Raw genomic sequence first — 15,955 nt, 5'->3', positions numbered from 1 at the left:
GGGCGTGGAATGTCGGGAGTTTGAATGTGACAAGGGAAACTAGAAAATCTGAAATGCTAAGGCTCAATCCAGATATAGTGGGAGTCAGTGAAGCGAGGGTAATTCAGTACGTGAAGGGAGATGAAAATCTAATCATGAGGGATCGGAATGTGGCTATAGGGGAGTACAAGGAAAGGTTATGGGAGAATATGAGCTCGGTTGTAGGAATGAGAAAAGAGAAAGTCCTGCAATATTTTCCAGCTTGTATCACTAAATACCCTGTTCAAGAATGACAACAGGAGAAGGGTGCACTTGCGAAAGGCCAGGAGATATGGAAAGATTCTGGTTAGATTAATCATGGTCAGGTAGATTTTCATATCTCAGATATTCATTGTAAGGCATACCCAGGAGCATATATAGATCCATTTCCGCAATTTAGTAATGATGAAGACTAGACTGAAGGTTTAGAGACCAGACAGAAAGAATCAATGCACAATGAAATAGGATATGGATGTACAAAGAAATGAAGACATATGCTTGAAGTTCTAAGGCTATAAATACTGCAACAACAAATAGCTCAGTAGGCAGTTCGGTTGAAGGGGTTGGTTCAAATGGCTCTAAGCACTGTCGGACTTAACAAGCGAGGCCATCAGTCGTCTAGACTTAGAACTACTTAAAACCTAACTAACCTGAGGACATCACACATATCCATGCCCGAGGCAGGCTTCGAACCTGCAACCGTAGCAGCAGCGCGGTACCAAACTGAAGCGCCTAGAACCGCTCGGCCAAAGCGGCCGACTCGGTTGAAGGGGAATGGGCATCTCCAAAAAGGGTAATCACAGAAATTGGAAAGAAAAGCACAGGTTTAAGTGTGATGGCGTAAGCTGTCGAAAACACACCAGTCAGCAAAGAAGTAGCAAGGAGATCGATAGTAGGCGCTAGATCAAGCGCGCCTATCACGAGGCAGACACTCAAGCAACGCGCCGCCAACGCCCTCTCGACAGCAAGTGCTTAGATCGCCGCCGCTGACCGGAGGGCTCACGCCCATTTTCAGTCTCTCAGTTACTAGTTCAGTCACTATTCTAGTTGGCGTCTGTCAGTTCACATCACTGGCTACGAGAGCGTGTATTCACTGGAGTGGTGTTTATAGCAGGGCTTTTACTTCACCACCAGTGAGGCTAATGTGTACCACAGCATATGGACAGTCTAAGATAAGTAGCTTGCTGCTTATGTAAACTAAGAACCCTGTTAATACATTTGTGTCGTGTTTTAGTAAGAGGATACCAGCCACCAAACAATTTCTTCTCCCTTCATTCCTATCTTACAGGACAACAGTGGCGACGAGGATAACTCAGTGCAGATCGAAGTTAATCTGGCCGAAGATTTTCCTTGCTTCTCTTGTGTTTTATCTTGCAGCGGTGATTGTGTTCGCTAATTTTCTGTTATTTATTATTGCCTGTATTTCAGGAGGGGAGCCGCAAAATTAATCAAATTTCTCTTTCCATAAGCTTTGCTTACTTTTTTGCTGTATACGTAAAACCACGGCGACCCCCGCCCCCTCCACCCATTGCTCCCGCGTCTCAGTCGCAGACGGACAATATGATGGTTCTAATACAAGTTTTTCAGTTTCAGAACCAACAATCTGCTGCTCTGCTGGCGACGATACAACAGCTGCTGGCTGCACAAGCTGCGTCGGCCCCACAACCAACCAACCCAACAAGTGCCGCCGACCAGCATACCAATGTTCTCGTAATTTAACGACACGCAAGAGGAATGGTTCGAATACCTGACTCAGTTCCAAGCACATTGTCGAGTTCATCACCTTCAAAGTACTGTACAGCTATTATACTTAAGAGTGCGGGGTCCCCAAGCGTTCAGGTTAATACAAAAAAATGTTCCCAACCTCATCTCCCGACGAACTCATCTATGACGAAGTAATCATTGCTGTAACTTGATATTACGACCAACGAGTCCAAGTAGCTGGAGCTAGATATCAATTCTTTAGTCTGCAGAAAAAGCCAGAACAGACGTACTGTCAGTGTTCCACAGGATTAACGGGCATTACGAGAAAGGGCATGTAAGTGTAGTTTACAGTAATTTAATGATTACGGGTGCAGTAACATTCATTGTATCAAGTAGTAGAATACGGGAACATACCTTAAAGTACTCTGATCTGTCCCTTCCTCACGTGCTGAAAATCTTAGAACAATATGATTCGGGTGCCATAGCGGCCGATAAGTTTGACCAGGCCCCGATTTGTTAGGTAGAGTCCTTGTTCGCGACCGCCCCAAGCAGCCACAACAACGAGCTCGTACACAGCCGCGCCGACAGCCACGTACACATGTAAACAGGTTTGCGAATTTGGTGAAGTCTTGCCCTAGATGTTTTGCTCCCCATGACAGACAAGATTGCCCACCACATGTTACACGTGTCGGAAAAAATGCCATTTCCAAGAAGTTTGTCTGCAACGGCACAGAAACGAAATTCCGCCAGTTTTCAGAAAAAAAAAAACAGCACATGCAGTGAGCGCTGCGTTTTCAAAAACCTACAACAGGTTCTGACGAAAGAAAGATTACGGTTGTGCCCCCTCCTCGCCCTAGTGCTGTGCAACGACGTTCTAACAAACTATTTGTCAGATAAAGAGTTCCTGTCCATCGTGCGAACTTCCAGTTAGACGAAAGTGCCTCAGTAACTCTGCTTAATTGTGCCACGTACCAACAGTTAGGTTCACCACGCCTTTAGAAATCTAGCAAGCATCTCACTGCCTACAACAGGAAATTCCAGTCCTTAGTGAATTTTAGTGTGTTGAAATAAAGAGACAGTGAGAAAATCTTTGGTTTGGATGCCTTTGATTTGTTTGGATTTAGCAGTCAAGACACTGTACTTTCCATATCGGCTTTTGCACCAAATGAGTGTCACTAGCTTGCTTAAAGAATTTGCTGAACTATTTTCCGAATGAATGGGAAAATGAAATAACTTTTGTAGCGCGTGTTACATTGAAATACAATACACAGCTTAAGTTTTTCCGGGCCCGCCCCGTTCCAACTGCTTTAAGAAACTAAGTAGCCAGCGAATTGAAATAATTGCAAGATAATGGTAATTGCTCCCATTCAAGCTAGTCAAAAGCTAGGCAAGCCTTCTCGTTTTGTTGCCTAAGTATTCTGGTTGCATTCGCATTTCTGTTGACTTCAAGTCTACAGTCAACCCACAGACAGTAGTTGGCACTTATCCGTTACTTTGCCCTGAGGAAGTCTTGGACAGGCTTGGTGCAGCACATTACTTTTCTAACATAGATTTTCGTGATGCCTAATTGAAAATTGCATTGGATGAAGAATCATAAAAAGTGTTTGTTGTCAATACACACAGGACTGTTAAAGTATTTGCATCTACCTTTCGGTAATGCCTCCGCACTCGCCATTTTCCAACATTGCTTGAAACAGCTGACTGCACAAGTGCCATTTTGTTCAAACTGGAAATGGAAATGAAGTCCCATGCTTCTTTACACAGCGTAGGGGAACGATGTGAGAGACCTGCACCGCTTTACTAGGCAAGGTCCTAGTGGAGGTGGTTTGCCATTGCCTTCCTCCGACCATGATGGGAATGAATGATTATGAAGACGACACAACAACATCCAGTCATCTCGAGGCAGGAAAAATCCCTGACCCCGCCGGGAATGGAACCCGGAACGCCGTGCACTGGAAGCGAGAACGGTACCGCGAGACCACGAGCAGCGGACCTTTACGATATTGTCGTCTCAGGTCGTACACCAGAGGAACATATTACCAATTTGTGTACTCTTTTTTGAGTGTTGTCAGAAGCAACTGAAGTGTCGCCTTGAAAAATGTAACTTTTGTCAAACTGAACTACAGTACCTGGGTCATGTGAAACAGTCAGGGTGTGAAACCTCTCCAGTCTCATTTGCTTGCAATCCGTGACCTGCCTGTTCTTCGCAATGTGCCTGAACTGCAGCCAGTACAGGGCAAGATGATATACTACATTCGGTTCATACCGAATGCAGCTCAGATGGTAGCTCCATTCTATCGTTTGAGTCGCCAAAATGCACCGAAGGACTGTCAGACCAACTGCTTTTGCCTCAACGTTGTTAACTCAAACTCAGTGCAGTTATTCTCAAATAGAAAAGGAAGCTCTCGCCATTGTGTATTTTGAGACCAAATTTCATCTCTATTTTTATGGTCGTAAGTTCTCTTTAGTGACAGATCCCAGGTGTGTGTCTGCAGTCCTTTTTATTCGCCACAGCCGGTTCCTACACACACTGCTCAAAAATTGCAACGATGGGCTGTTGTTGCATTCATAGTACCAGTATTAAATTGTGTACAGACCTAAGGCGAAACGCGGCAAAGCAGACAACCTATCTCGACTTCCGATTTGGCCATACTGATTTTGATGCATATGCCGCATCTTCTCGTCAAATCGATGCACAAGGCTCGCAATTGTTGGAATCTTTCCCCTCCCACTACAGAAAAATTGCACAGGCCACGAGACCCTCCACTCGGCTCTAAACCAAAGGATCTCCATCAACTCTGGGAAGAATCCTGCAAATTGCTAGCTCTGCTTGCACCCCGCGCGTGGGGCCAGCAGTCTCGCACCTCCGCCAGACACCTGTACGAACCGACGATGGCCGCAGAATCCATGCGACAGTCTTCGATGGCGCCGGCGTGAACCCCAGCTTGCAGACGACTGCACCCTGCACCCTCGGTAGCCGCAGGCAAGGCCGCCTTCACATGTCGGGTAAGGTCCTTCGATAGATATACCGAGTGCACATTGGCTTTCTTTCTAGTCCTGAGCGTCATCTGCCTAAGAGGCTCCATAACGCGCCTAACGTTTTAGCTCCCGATAACTAAAGTGCGGCGGCCGAGTTTAGGTTCGTTCTGAGCATCTGACGTCACAAAACACAGTCAGCCAATGAACAGAGAACGACGTTGCCAGATCTCGACTGCAGTGCAGAGCACGGATAAGTGTCTTCAGTTTTAGAAACGTTCTATAAAAGAAAGTTTGAAAAAGCATTCTTTATACCAACTGCTTCATATTCTATTAATTAATTAAACCAAACAAGCGATAATCCTCCTAATTCTGGCGATAGCAAGGAAATTCATTCTCACTAACTACTTTTCGGCCATAAAGAACAGTGGTAATTTTTTATTTTCTGTTGCGCTTCGACGAAACGCGAGTAAATAATAGTCATACCAACAGCGTTTGTCGGTATTTTGCGTGATTGTGTAAAATACTCCAGGAAAACTGTTGTATGGCGAACTGTGTTAGGGTAATGGTTAAGGTGTTTGGCTGCGAAGCCAAAGGTTCTGAATTCAAATCTTGTTTGGTGCTTAGTATTTTTTTTATTTAAAAACAATATCGAAGTGTCTTAATTCATGAATTTTATTCGTTTGAATGTAATTTTTTGAAATATCTAGTGGCAACTAAAATCGACCATACGGAAAGTATAAGCTGTGGACTTTTACCTCTGCAAACTCTTCTAAATTTCGTGCAGTGGTTTACTACATTTAATGCTGCACAATAACTGCATTAAACATCGAAACAAAATTAAGTCATTTATGTGGGGAAAATATCAGTCAAGAAAATAAGTAAAAATAAAATTTTTGGGCCAAATAGTTTTGGTGAAATCGAATAAGTGTGTCAAAGCAGTCGGATCACCATGTGTCTGCACATGCGAGCTGTGCAGTGATGACAAAATCGCGCACAGCGCGGAATGCGAGGAACACGTCTCTGAAGCAGCGAAAGGGTTAATGCGGCCGTGGTGGCTTTACTTCATAAACTGCCCGCTCCCCCCCCCCCCCCCCAAATGTAAGTTTGCGAACTATACTATACTATAGCGCTCCTTCTCTTGGCGCGTGCAAGTGACAACGCAGCAATCTGTCGCGTCTGGGCGAGCATGCGCGAGCCATCAAGATAAAAGAACTGAACTATAGTAAATCCCTCTACACGTGCACCTGCGGAAGAAGCGGACACCTGTCCACTCTCAGGGGGAATTGGCGAGACCATGGAGCCAGCTTCCACAGCGGCACTCCGCCTCGAGCGAAGCCAACGCGCTACCACCCGCCCCCCACCCTGCTGGGAAGGCGGATCCACCGCGTCGGGTACACTTGGAAGTGCAGAGCCCGTGAACAAAACAAGCGACACGGGTGTGTCCTATGTGGGGCGCCAGAATCTCCCCCACCGCTACACCCCGAGGCAGCAGCCTAAAGGTGATTGACCGTAGTCAAAAGCGCATTCAGCTGTTCGCGAGCTGCGGCCACCTCCTACCGCATTAGCACACGACATGCACACATCCTAACCATCCTAATGAGACTAACTGAAGAGCTAAACAAAAGCAGGCAGAATCCTATATATGCGATTTGCTACCCTTCTAAGGTCTCACCAATGTACGCCGATGCTTTAATGAGCTACGTAGTTGGCTGTTCAGTGAGCAGCTATTGCGCTACAGAGTGAATGAATTCGCCCCTTTGGAAGTCGGAGACTGAACTTCTTAAACAGGATAACACGAAATTTGGTAAATATACGTCGAGAAAACAGAAAAAACACTTAACTTGTCGCTCTGTAAATGTTTATCAGCTGAGAGCTTGATTATTAAACGAACAGAAGGTTACCTTTGGAAGAGCTAAGACCGAAAAAGGACGAAGGAACAGAAAAGATTCCACGATAACGTTGGAAGCTGAAGAAGCTAATTAAAATTTATGCTGTAGACGGGACTTGACCTGGGTCGTCTTACCTCTTTTTTTTAAAGTCTCATTTTGTTTGTTTTCGTTCGTTGCATCTGCTCGTGGCGGACGACGCAAGACACCCCTTTCAGGTCATCGTTGATCCATCAACTCTTTTTTATTGCACAGGGTAGCTGATCCTCTGACCGAACACGCTAAGTTACCGTGCCGGCTACTTACTAGGCAGACATGTTGACCATCACACCACCACAGCATTATGGACAATATAGCTGCACGAACTACCCAAGCCAAATACCCTTCCCAACAGGTAGTTCGTGCAGTTATGTTGACCGTGAGTGTGGTGGTGTAATGGCCAGCATATCTGCCTAGTAAGTATTACGTGCCCTATGTAATAAAAAAAATTGAGTCAATCGATCAACAACGAACATAAATGGATGTCTTACGACGTCCGCCCCGAGCAGATGCAACGATCAAAAGCGACCAAAATGAGATTTAAAAAAATAAAAAAGTAAGCAAGAAGAACCGGGTTCGAATCCCACCCACAGCACAAATTTTAATTCACTTCAGCTTCCAACGTTTTCGTAGTTAGAGACTTAAATGTCTCAGGGAAAAATTAATTTAAGAAAACATTCCATCAATTTCTAAAATCATTGGGGAAGTGGCAACAAAACTTATTCACGTTGATGTGTAGAATGTTTGAGACTGGAGATATACCATTAAACTAAAAGTAGGGTAAATTAGTGCTTAGTGGTATTTGTTGCAGGATTTTAGTAGGAGTCGTTTATGAGGTGTATATAAACATGTATAATTATTAACACCTATACCTAAACGTCATAGGCGCAAAGTAAGGGACTTCGCGATAGCTCTGCAGAGCGAGTCCTCGGTACAGAGCCAGCATTCCATAACTTCGATTCTGCCGTCGTAAAACCTGACCCAGTATCTCGAGCCGTGGCGAAATAAACACTATCATTTGAAAAATACGGAGGGAAACGTCTGCGCTGGGGCTTACCCCAGTTCAATGCTACTAGCGCCACATGGCCATAACACGCCTGTGCGTAGGATATAAGTATCGCGCCATAATTTAAGATTGGAATTAAAAATTGGAGATGCTTTTTTTAACTTTTCTACATATGCTTCAGTATATTTATGATTAAACTGTCAAATTTCAGAATGATCAGATGAATATTTCCCTAAATACATGGTTTTAAATAAAAAACAAGTGGTGCTAAATAATAAAGCAAGAAAGCCAAAACCTGGTCAGAATGCGCAAATGTCAAAATCAGCTGTTACAAGTTTCAACTTGTTCGGAACAAAATTTGAGTCAGAATCCACGTTTTTACGAAAAATAAGAGGCGCTAAAGAATAAAAAATTGTATGAAGCCTCAATTCGATATAAAGCTACCTCTAATAGTTTTCGAATAATTTCCTGAAAACTAAATTTGTATCAAAAACTTGCTTATTTATAGTAGAGCAAGTATCATTTATATTAATGATAGTAAGTTTTTATTACGGCACCTGATGAAACCCATTGAATACTAGAGATATTAGAGGTTTCCAGACTTTGATGCAAATACTGAACAATACAAGGTCTCAAAGACATAGTTCAGAAGTCGTGTTCTACGGTCGGTTCCATTCTAAAAATTCTAGGTGGCGAAGATTATAAGCAGGCGAACTAAATCTTTTTCTGTGATTATAGCCAACTTAATTCAATCCATACAAAAATAACAACGATTCTAAATTGATTCATGACAGTGTTATAACTGGCCCTCCCCTGCGCCCACATATAAATACGGTTGGAGAGGCAGTGACTTCACTTCGCAACCAGCTACCATACGATCTGCGTCAGTGAAACGACGGCTTACGCGCTGCCTCGGATGACGTCACAGCCGGACTGCAACTAAATGCATGTTTTCGATATAAATACGAAGTGAACAATCGAGAACTTTAAACCGTCCTAAAACTCTTAGATTTCGCGGAAGTAACTTTTTGTGCCGCCCGCTAAGTTAACAAAACCGCGTGGCAAGTGGTGACAATTATTTTTCCATTTTTGTGGCGAGCAATTAACTACGATTATCAAACGTCAGGGCGAAAGACCATTTAATGGGAACTAATCGTAGAGGTCGCCTCTTAACTGCTCATAGTGCAGTTAATGATGATATATAATAATAATAATAATAATTATTATTATTATTCACCAGAAATGTTACTGTGTTGTGCGTGTGAAAGTCTGTCTAATCTATCGATTAGAGCTCAAAATCTTCATTTCCCGCTTAGTAAATGGCGAATAGAAATATTTCTGTCAATGGGCTAGACAAAAATGTGGACTTGCAGATTGGAAACTAGTGTCAGTATGTTCATCACTTTCTGGCTGAACACAGAAATAGTTTTCAGGCTCTTATAAAAGACTGCGAACAATATTTCTTACTATTAACCCGCCGTCCCACAGAGACACTGCGAGACTTGTGCACTGTTACAGGCAGTCCGGAAGGTCTGAGCTGTATCGTGACATCACAGAATCAATGCCAGTACGCCAAGTCTGGGATTCTGACGTCATAGAGCTTGTCTTAGTATGCCCTAGTCGCCTTTTTGCTGTTCCCGCCAATTCATACTTCAGGACAACAGCCTTACTTCCACGGGAAACACTAGCGCATCTTGGCTATATTTTGAATTCACCCCCCCCCCCCCCCCCAAAATTTGAATTTCCCACCATTTTAAGCATAGGGCACTTGATATCTGTCAGACTGGGTGGGAGTGGAAAAATCCCGTGACGTCATCGACGTCGTCAGACGCCAGTAAATCCCTCCCGAATACCGACAATGTATCGATTACTACTAACTCAAAAGGAGTCATTGCTTAACCGCACAAAACCGCACTTTTTCAGTATGCCAAACTGGAAGGAGCTGGCTAGAGACGTGTAGTGTAGATGGACGAGTTGTGAATTTGAGACCTGAAATGGTGCAACATAACTGCACCACTCAATGAGGCGCTTAGTCCGCATTGTACGGAGGGCGTAATTCAAATTGGAGATGGTTTTGCGACATTATTGGTGGTTATTTTCCATATCGTAACTTCGGGGTTACCAATTTGGGTTACCGTGAAGATGAACCAAAAAGTTTGGTTCAACATTCTTTATGAGTAAGTGTGGCCTTTTCTTCCGCATCCTCATTATGAGTGGACACATTCGTCTTTCAAGATAACATGTATGTTCAAAGAGCTACACAGATACGTCCCTTATTTGACAAAAACGTATTGCACATCAACTGACACGCTAAATCACCCAATGTTTGTCCCATAGGAAGTGAGAGGCTATTTGGTAGAGCATGCTAAACATAGCAGTCAATATCGCTGCAGTTTTTATGTTCTAAAGAAGCTAATAGTGATTGTTTCAGCTCGACATGGCATACTAGAAATGCCTCTGTCACCTCTATCAAGTCACGTGGGAGCAAAGAAATTAATTGTCCAATGTGACAGTGTATGTAGACGACTGCAGTTGCAATTACATTGTGGCTGGAACAGTCACCACAGTGTTTTAACTGTAACACGTGAACATTATTAAGTCTACTGGATACACAGGGTGGTCCATTGATAGCGACCGGGACAAATCTCTCACGAAATAATCAAACGAAGAAACCATAAAGAACGAAACTCGTCTAGCTTGAAGGGGGAACCAGAAGGCGCTATGGTTGGCCCGCTAGATATCGCTGCCATATGTCAAACGGATATCAACTGGCTTTTTTTTTTAAAAAAATAGGAACCCCATTTTTATTACATTCGCGTAGTACGTAAAGAAATGAATGTTTTAAATGAACCACTTTTTTCGCTTTGTGATAGATGGCGCTGCAATAGTCACAACCGTATGACGTGGTGTCGCGTAACATTCTGCCAGTGCGAACGGTATTCGCTTTCACCGGATAGTTACGTCATTTAAGGAAACAGGAAGTGTTCAGCCACATGTGAAACGTCAACCACCACCTGCAACAAATCATGATGCCCAAGTAGGTGTTTTAGCTGCTGTCGCGACTAATCCGCACAGCAGTAGCAGACAAATTGCGCGAGAATCGGGAATCTCAAAAACGTCGGTGTTGAGAATGCTACATCAACATCGATTGCACCCATACCATGTTTCTCTGCACCAGGAATTGCATGGCGACGACTTTGAACGTCGTTTACAGTTCTGCCACTGGGCACAAGATAAATTACGGGACAATGACTGATTTTTTGCACGCATTCTATTTAGCGACGAAGCGTCATTCACCAACAGCGGTAAAGTAAATCGGCATAATATTCACTATTGAGCAAGGGAAAATCCACGATGGCTGCGACAAGTGGAACATCAGCGACCTTGGCGGGTTAATGTATGGTGCGGCATTATGGGAGGAAGGATAATTGGCCCCATTTTATCAATAGCAATCTAAATGGGGCAATGTATGCTGATTTCCTACGTTATGTTCTACCGGTGCTACTACAAGATGTTCCACTGCATGACAGAATGGCGATGTACTTCCACCATGATGTATGTCCGGCACATAGCTCGCGTCCGGTATTGAATAACATACTTCATGACAGGTGGATTGGTCGTTGGGGCACCATACCATGGCCCGGATCTGACGTCCCCGGATTTCTTTCTGTGGGAAAAGTTGAAGGATATTTGCTACCGTGATCCACCGACAACGCCTGACAATATGCGTGAGCGGATTGTGAATGCATGTGCGAACATTACGGAAGGCGAACCACTCGCTGTTGAGAGGAGTGTCGTTACACGTATTGCCAAATGCATTGAGGTTGACGGACATCATTTTGAGCATTTATTGCATTAATGTGGTATTTTCAGATAATCACGCTGTAACAGCATGCGTTCTCAGAAATAAGTTCACAAAGGTACATGTCTCACATTGGAACAACCGAAATAAAATGCTCAAACGTACCTACGTTCTGTATTTTAATTTAAAAAACCTACCTGTTACAAACTGTTCGTCTAAAATTGTGAGCCATATGTTTGTGACTATTACAGCGCCATCTTATCACAAAGCGAAAAAAGTGGTCCAACTAAAACATTCATATTTCTTTAGGTACTACACGGATATGTAATAAAAAATGGGGGTTCCTACATAAAAAAACGCAGTTGATATCCGTTTGACCTATGGCAGCGCCTTCTAGCGGGCCAACCATAACGCCATCTGGTTTCCCCTTCAAGCTAGACAAGTTTCGTTCTCTGTAGTTTTTTCGTTTGATGCTTATTTCGTGAGATATTTGGCCTCGTCACGATCAATGGACCATCCCGTATAATGAATGCGTAACGTGTCAAAAGAGCAGCGAGCACCGCGCAATGCGAATATACATGTGTGGCTAGTAAAAGCGTTGCCGTGTCCAGTCTTGTCTTGTCTGGGGTTTCGATCTGACGCTGGTCCGAAACTAGAGTGAATGGGATCGAGTTCGAATCACAAGGATTGGCGAGGTTCTGTCGAACCAAGTTTGACCAAAGCGAAGGAAGATTGCGCTAATGAGCGTCTGGCCAAACTAGCCGTGCCTTCCGGGCACCAAACAGTGGTAGCTCGGAATATGACGAATCCTATGTTAGAGACAAGCAGAAGCTGGGCTACTAGAGCGTCATCCGTAAGGTAGCCTGCCATCTGCCCAAGACCACAAGACAGCGTGGTGTGCGGAAAGGTGAAAGAAGAAGAAAAAACAGGACTCCTGCTCAGAGTACGGTTGTTGCCTGTTATCGACATAGGTGCAAGATACTAGTCCTGGGAATTCCAAGACTTTCGAGAATGTAAGTTTGAAGTCTGATAAGTAACAAAAAAAATTCCTGTGGCAAATACAGATTAACATAAAGAATAAAAATTTGTAGGATTCAATCCGTGTCTTTTCTTAGGGTAGTCCGTGCAGTTGTGCAAAGCCATTGTTCCAGCGAGGCGCAGTGAGCAGGACACCCGGGTTCGAATCCCCGCATTTGTACAAATTATCGTTCATTGCTTAGGTTTGAACTTAAATAGTGGCCAATATTTATTTACAACATGTTTCAAAGTTTTCCTGTCCCTGAGAGTAGTCACCAGCATTGTGTATAGCCCTTTGCCAGCAATGTTGGAAGTCGTAGGACACATTTAGCAGCGCCAGATGTGACGATACATCTAGTGGAGCGGTCTACTGCTTGACGAATCTCTGAAACAGTTCTGAAACGAATGTCATGTAGTGGATCCACCATCTCAGGAGACGAGTCCCATCGATGGACCACATCAGTCGCAAGTTGGTGCAACACGAGACTGGGCGCTGTCCTACAAAATGATGGGCGGATCCTGCAGAAAGTGTCACAGCTTCTTTATCTCAGCTGTTCATTTTTAAAACACAACCTGCAATCCTCCACAGTACCAGGGCTTAAGCCCTTTGTGGGCATTCGTTTCAGAACTGTTACAGAGATGCGGGAAATAGACCGCTTCTCTCTAACTACCGACACAACTGGCGCTGCTAAAGCTATCGTACGAGTTCCACATCACTGACAATTGGTTATACACAATTCTGGTGACTACTCTGAACGGCAGTAAAACTTTGAAACATCGATTCTGTTTAAGTTGGAAATAAACCAACCCTCGTATTAGTAGATAGTGAATTTTCAGGCTTAAAAAGGTTTCTGGTCTTATAGTTTCATTAAACCAACGGCAAGTATCCTATAAGGTTTTGAGTGTGTTTTCTATTATCAAAATATGACTTAAGTGGCAGTAGCTTTTGATTGCATTGACTTAGAAGCTAACATTTATTACACCACCACGACATCATAGACCTCAGTAAATGGCCTGAACTTCAACTTTATACATCTAACCGTTCCTGAAGTAAAGTATTTTTAACAGTGACAGACGGACGGACAACAAATTGATCAAATAACGATTCCGTTTTTCGCCGATTGAGGATGAAGCACTGAGAAGAGGAAGAAAAAGGGAGATGAGTTGAGAGGATACATGTCATTTTAGTGATAAAATTGAGTTAAATTTATTAAGAACTTTGCAATATGAGCCCACTTATCTGTCTGACATTACACACGCTATTCCCTGGATGCGCATACACTGATTCGTTTTGGAAAGCTGCCATAAAGCCGTTGTATCCTGTCCTGGGGAAGGGTGGCCTGAAACTGTTTTAACTGGTCCTCGATATTCATGATACTGCCACTCTGACGGGGTTGAAGTCAGAGATGGTTTCACACACCAATCGGGGACATCTGTTCTGTTCTTGGCCATGTAAGTACCTCAAACTTAAGCAGACAAAAATTACTACAAATTTTTGCAGTATGTTTTATTTTACTTTGCCAGTGACTGGTCATTGAGGAAATAAAATGTTACAACTCGCGATTTCAGCTGCCAGCAGAATGTGCAACTTACACTGTCCACAGACATGTTTCGTGCGAACGAGCATTTCATATTGAAAAAGAAAAGATGTATCCCCGTTCCATCAGAATCATTACAAGCCGTGGCCTGAGATCATACCCGATGACTCCCACACCACGATAGGAGTAACACCACTACGCCCACCAAAAATGCTGGAAGAATGGGTCCTCTTCCCGAAACGCTGACATGCTCACCGACGACGATCTCTAAATACAATGTGACACTACTTCAGAAGTCCACGCTTTCCGTACACGGCGCCACTTCAAAAGCACCCATTTTGTGTTTTGCTAACGACGGCCCACCCGTCGGATGGTAACTCCCTTGTCCGGTTCCTGTTAGTCTCTGGCCAATGGTGCGGGATGACACGGAATATTGCAGGGAGTATATGTAGCTTGTGCTCTAATGATGGGAGCAGAGGTGAAAGTGTTACAACGTGCTTGGTGCACAACACGGCCATCTTCCTTTGTGGTGGCCACACGTGGTCTACCAGAACTCCGACGTAGAGTACGTCCGTTCTCACATTCCCATGCCATCTAACTTCGGACTACTTTCACACCTGAATGAAATACGAATCTGGATATTGCACGATTCGAGAAAGTGACCAAATGGAGGCCAAAGTAAGGCCCGTTTTAAATTGTCAGGTGTTGATAATGCTGTATCTCAGGAGCACGCTGCATCTCCATAACCCTCACAAGAGATCACTCAGCATCTGATACTGCTCACGCTCATTATACGCCCTACAATATACAGTAAAAAAAAACACGAATAACTAATTCTCCTGTTGGCCATTCTACCTGTCACAGAATTGGAATATGCACTGAAGCGCCAAAGAAACTAATATAGGCATGGGTATTCAATTACAATGTAAATAGAATACGGCGCTGCAGTCGGCAACACCTATATGACAACTATCTGGAGCAGTTGTTGGGTAGGTTACTGCTGCTAAAATGGCAGGTTACCAAGATTTAAGTGAGTGCCAACTTGGTGTTATAGTCGGCGCACGAGCGATCGACAGCATCTCCGAGGTAGCGATGAAGTGGGGATTTTACCCGTACGACCAATTCACGCGTGTGCCGTGAATATCAGGAATGCGATATAACACCAAATCTCCGACATCGCTGCGGCCGGAAAAAGATACTGCAAAAACGGGACCAACGACGACTGAAGAGAATCGCTCAACGTGACAAAAGTGCAACCCTTTCGCATTTTGCTGCAGATTTCAATGCTGGGCCATCAACAAGTATCAGCTTGTGTGAACCATTCAACGGAAAATTATCGATGTGGGCATTGGGAGAGGGCCCATTATTTTACCCTTGATGACTGCGCGACACAAAGTTTAACGCCTCGCCTGGGGCCGTCAACACCAACATCGGAGTGTTGATGACTGGAAACATGGTGCCTGGTCTGAAGATTCTCTTTTCAAATTGCATCGAGGGGATGGACGTGTACGGGTATGGAGACACCCTCATGAATCGATGGAACCTGCATGTCAGCAGGGGAGTGTCGTAGCTGGTGGAGGCTCTTAAGTGTGTGGGGTGTGTTCAGTTTGAGTGTGATATCGGACCCCTGATACTTCTAGATACGTCCTTGACAGCTGACACGTACATAAACACTGCCTGATCACCTGCATCCATATATGTCCACTGTGCATTCTGACGGACTTTGGCAATTCCAGCATGACAACACGACCGCACACGTCCATAATTGTTAAAGAATGGCTCCAGAAACACTTTTGTTAGTTTTAAAACTTCCGCTGGCCACCAAACTCTCCAGACGAACATTATTGAGCACATCTGGGATGCCTTGCAACGTGCTATTCAGAAGAGAAGTCCACCGCCACGTACTCCTACGGATCTGTGGAAAGCCCTGCAGGATTCGTGGTGTCAGTTCCCTCCATCACTACTT

The sequence above is a fragment of the Schistocerca gregaria genome, chromosome 5, assembly GCF_023897955.1.
Source record: "Schistocerca gregaria isolate iqSchGreg1 chromosome 5, iqSchGreg1.2, whole genome shotgun sequence".
Taxonomy (NCBI): Eukaryota; Metazoa; Arthropoda; class Insecta; order Orthoptera; family Acrididae; genus Schistocerca; species Schistocerca gregaria.
Note: the sequence above shows the minus strand (reverse complement) of the source record.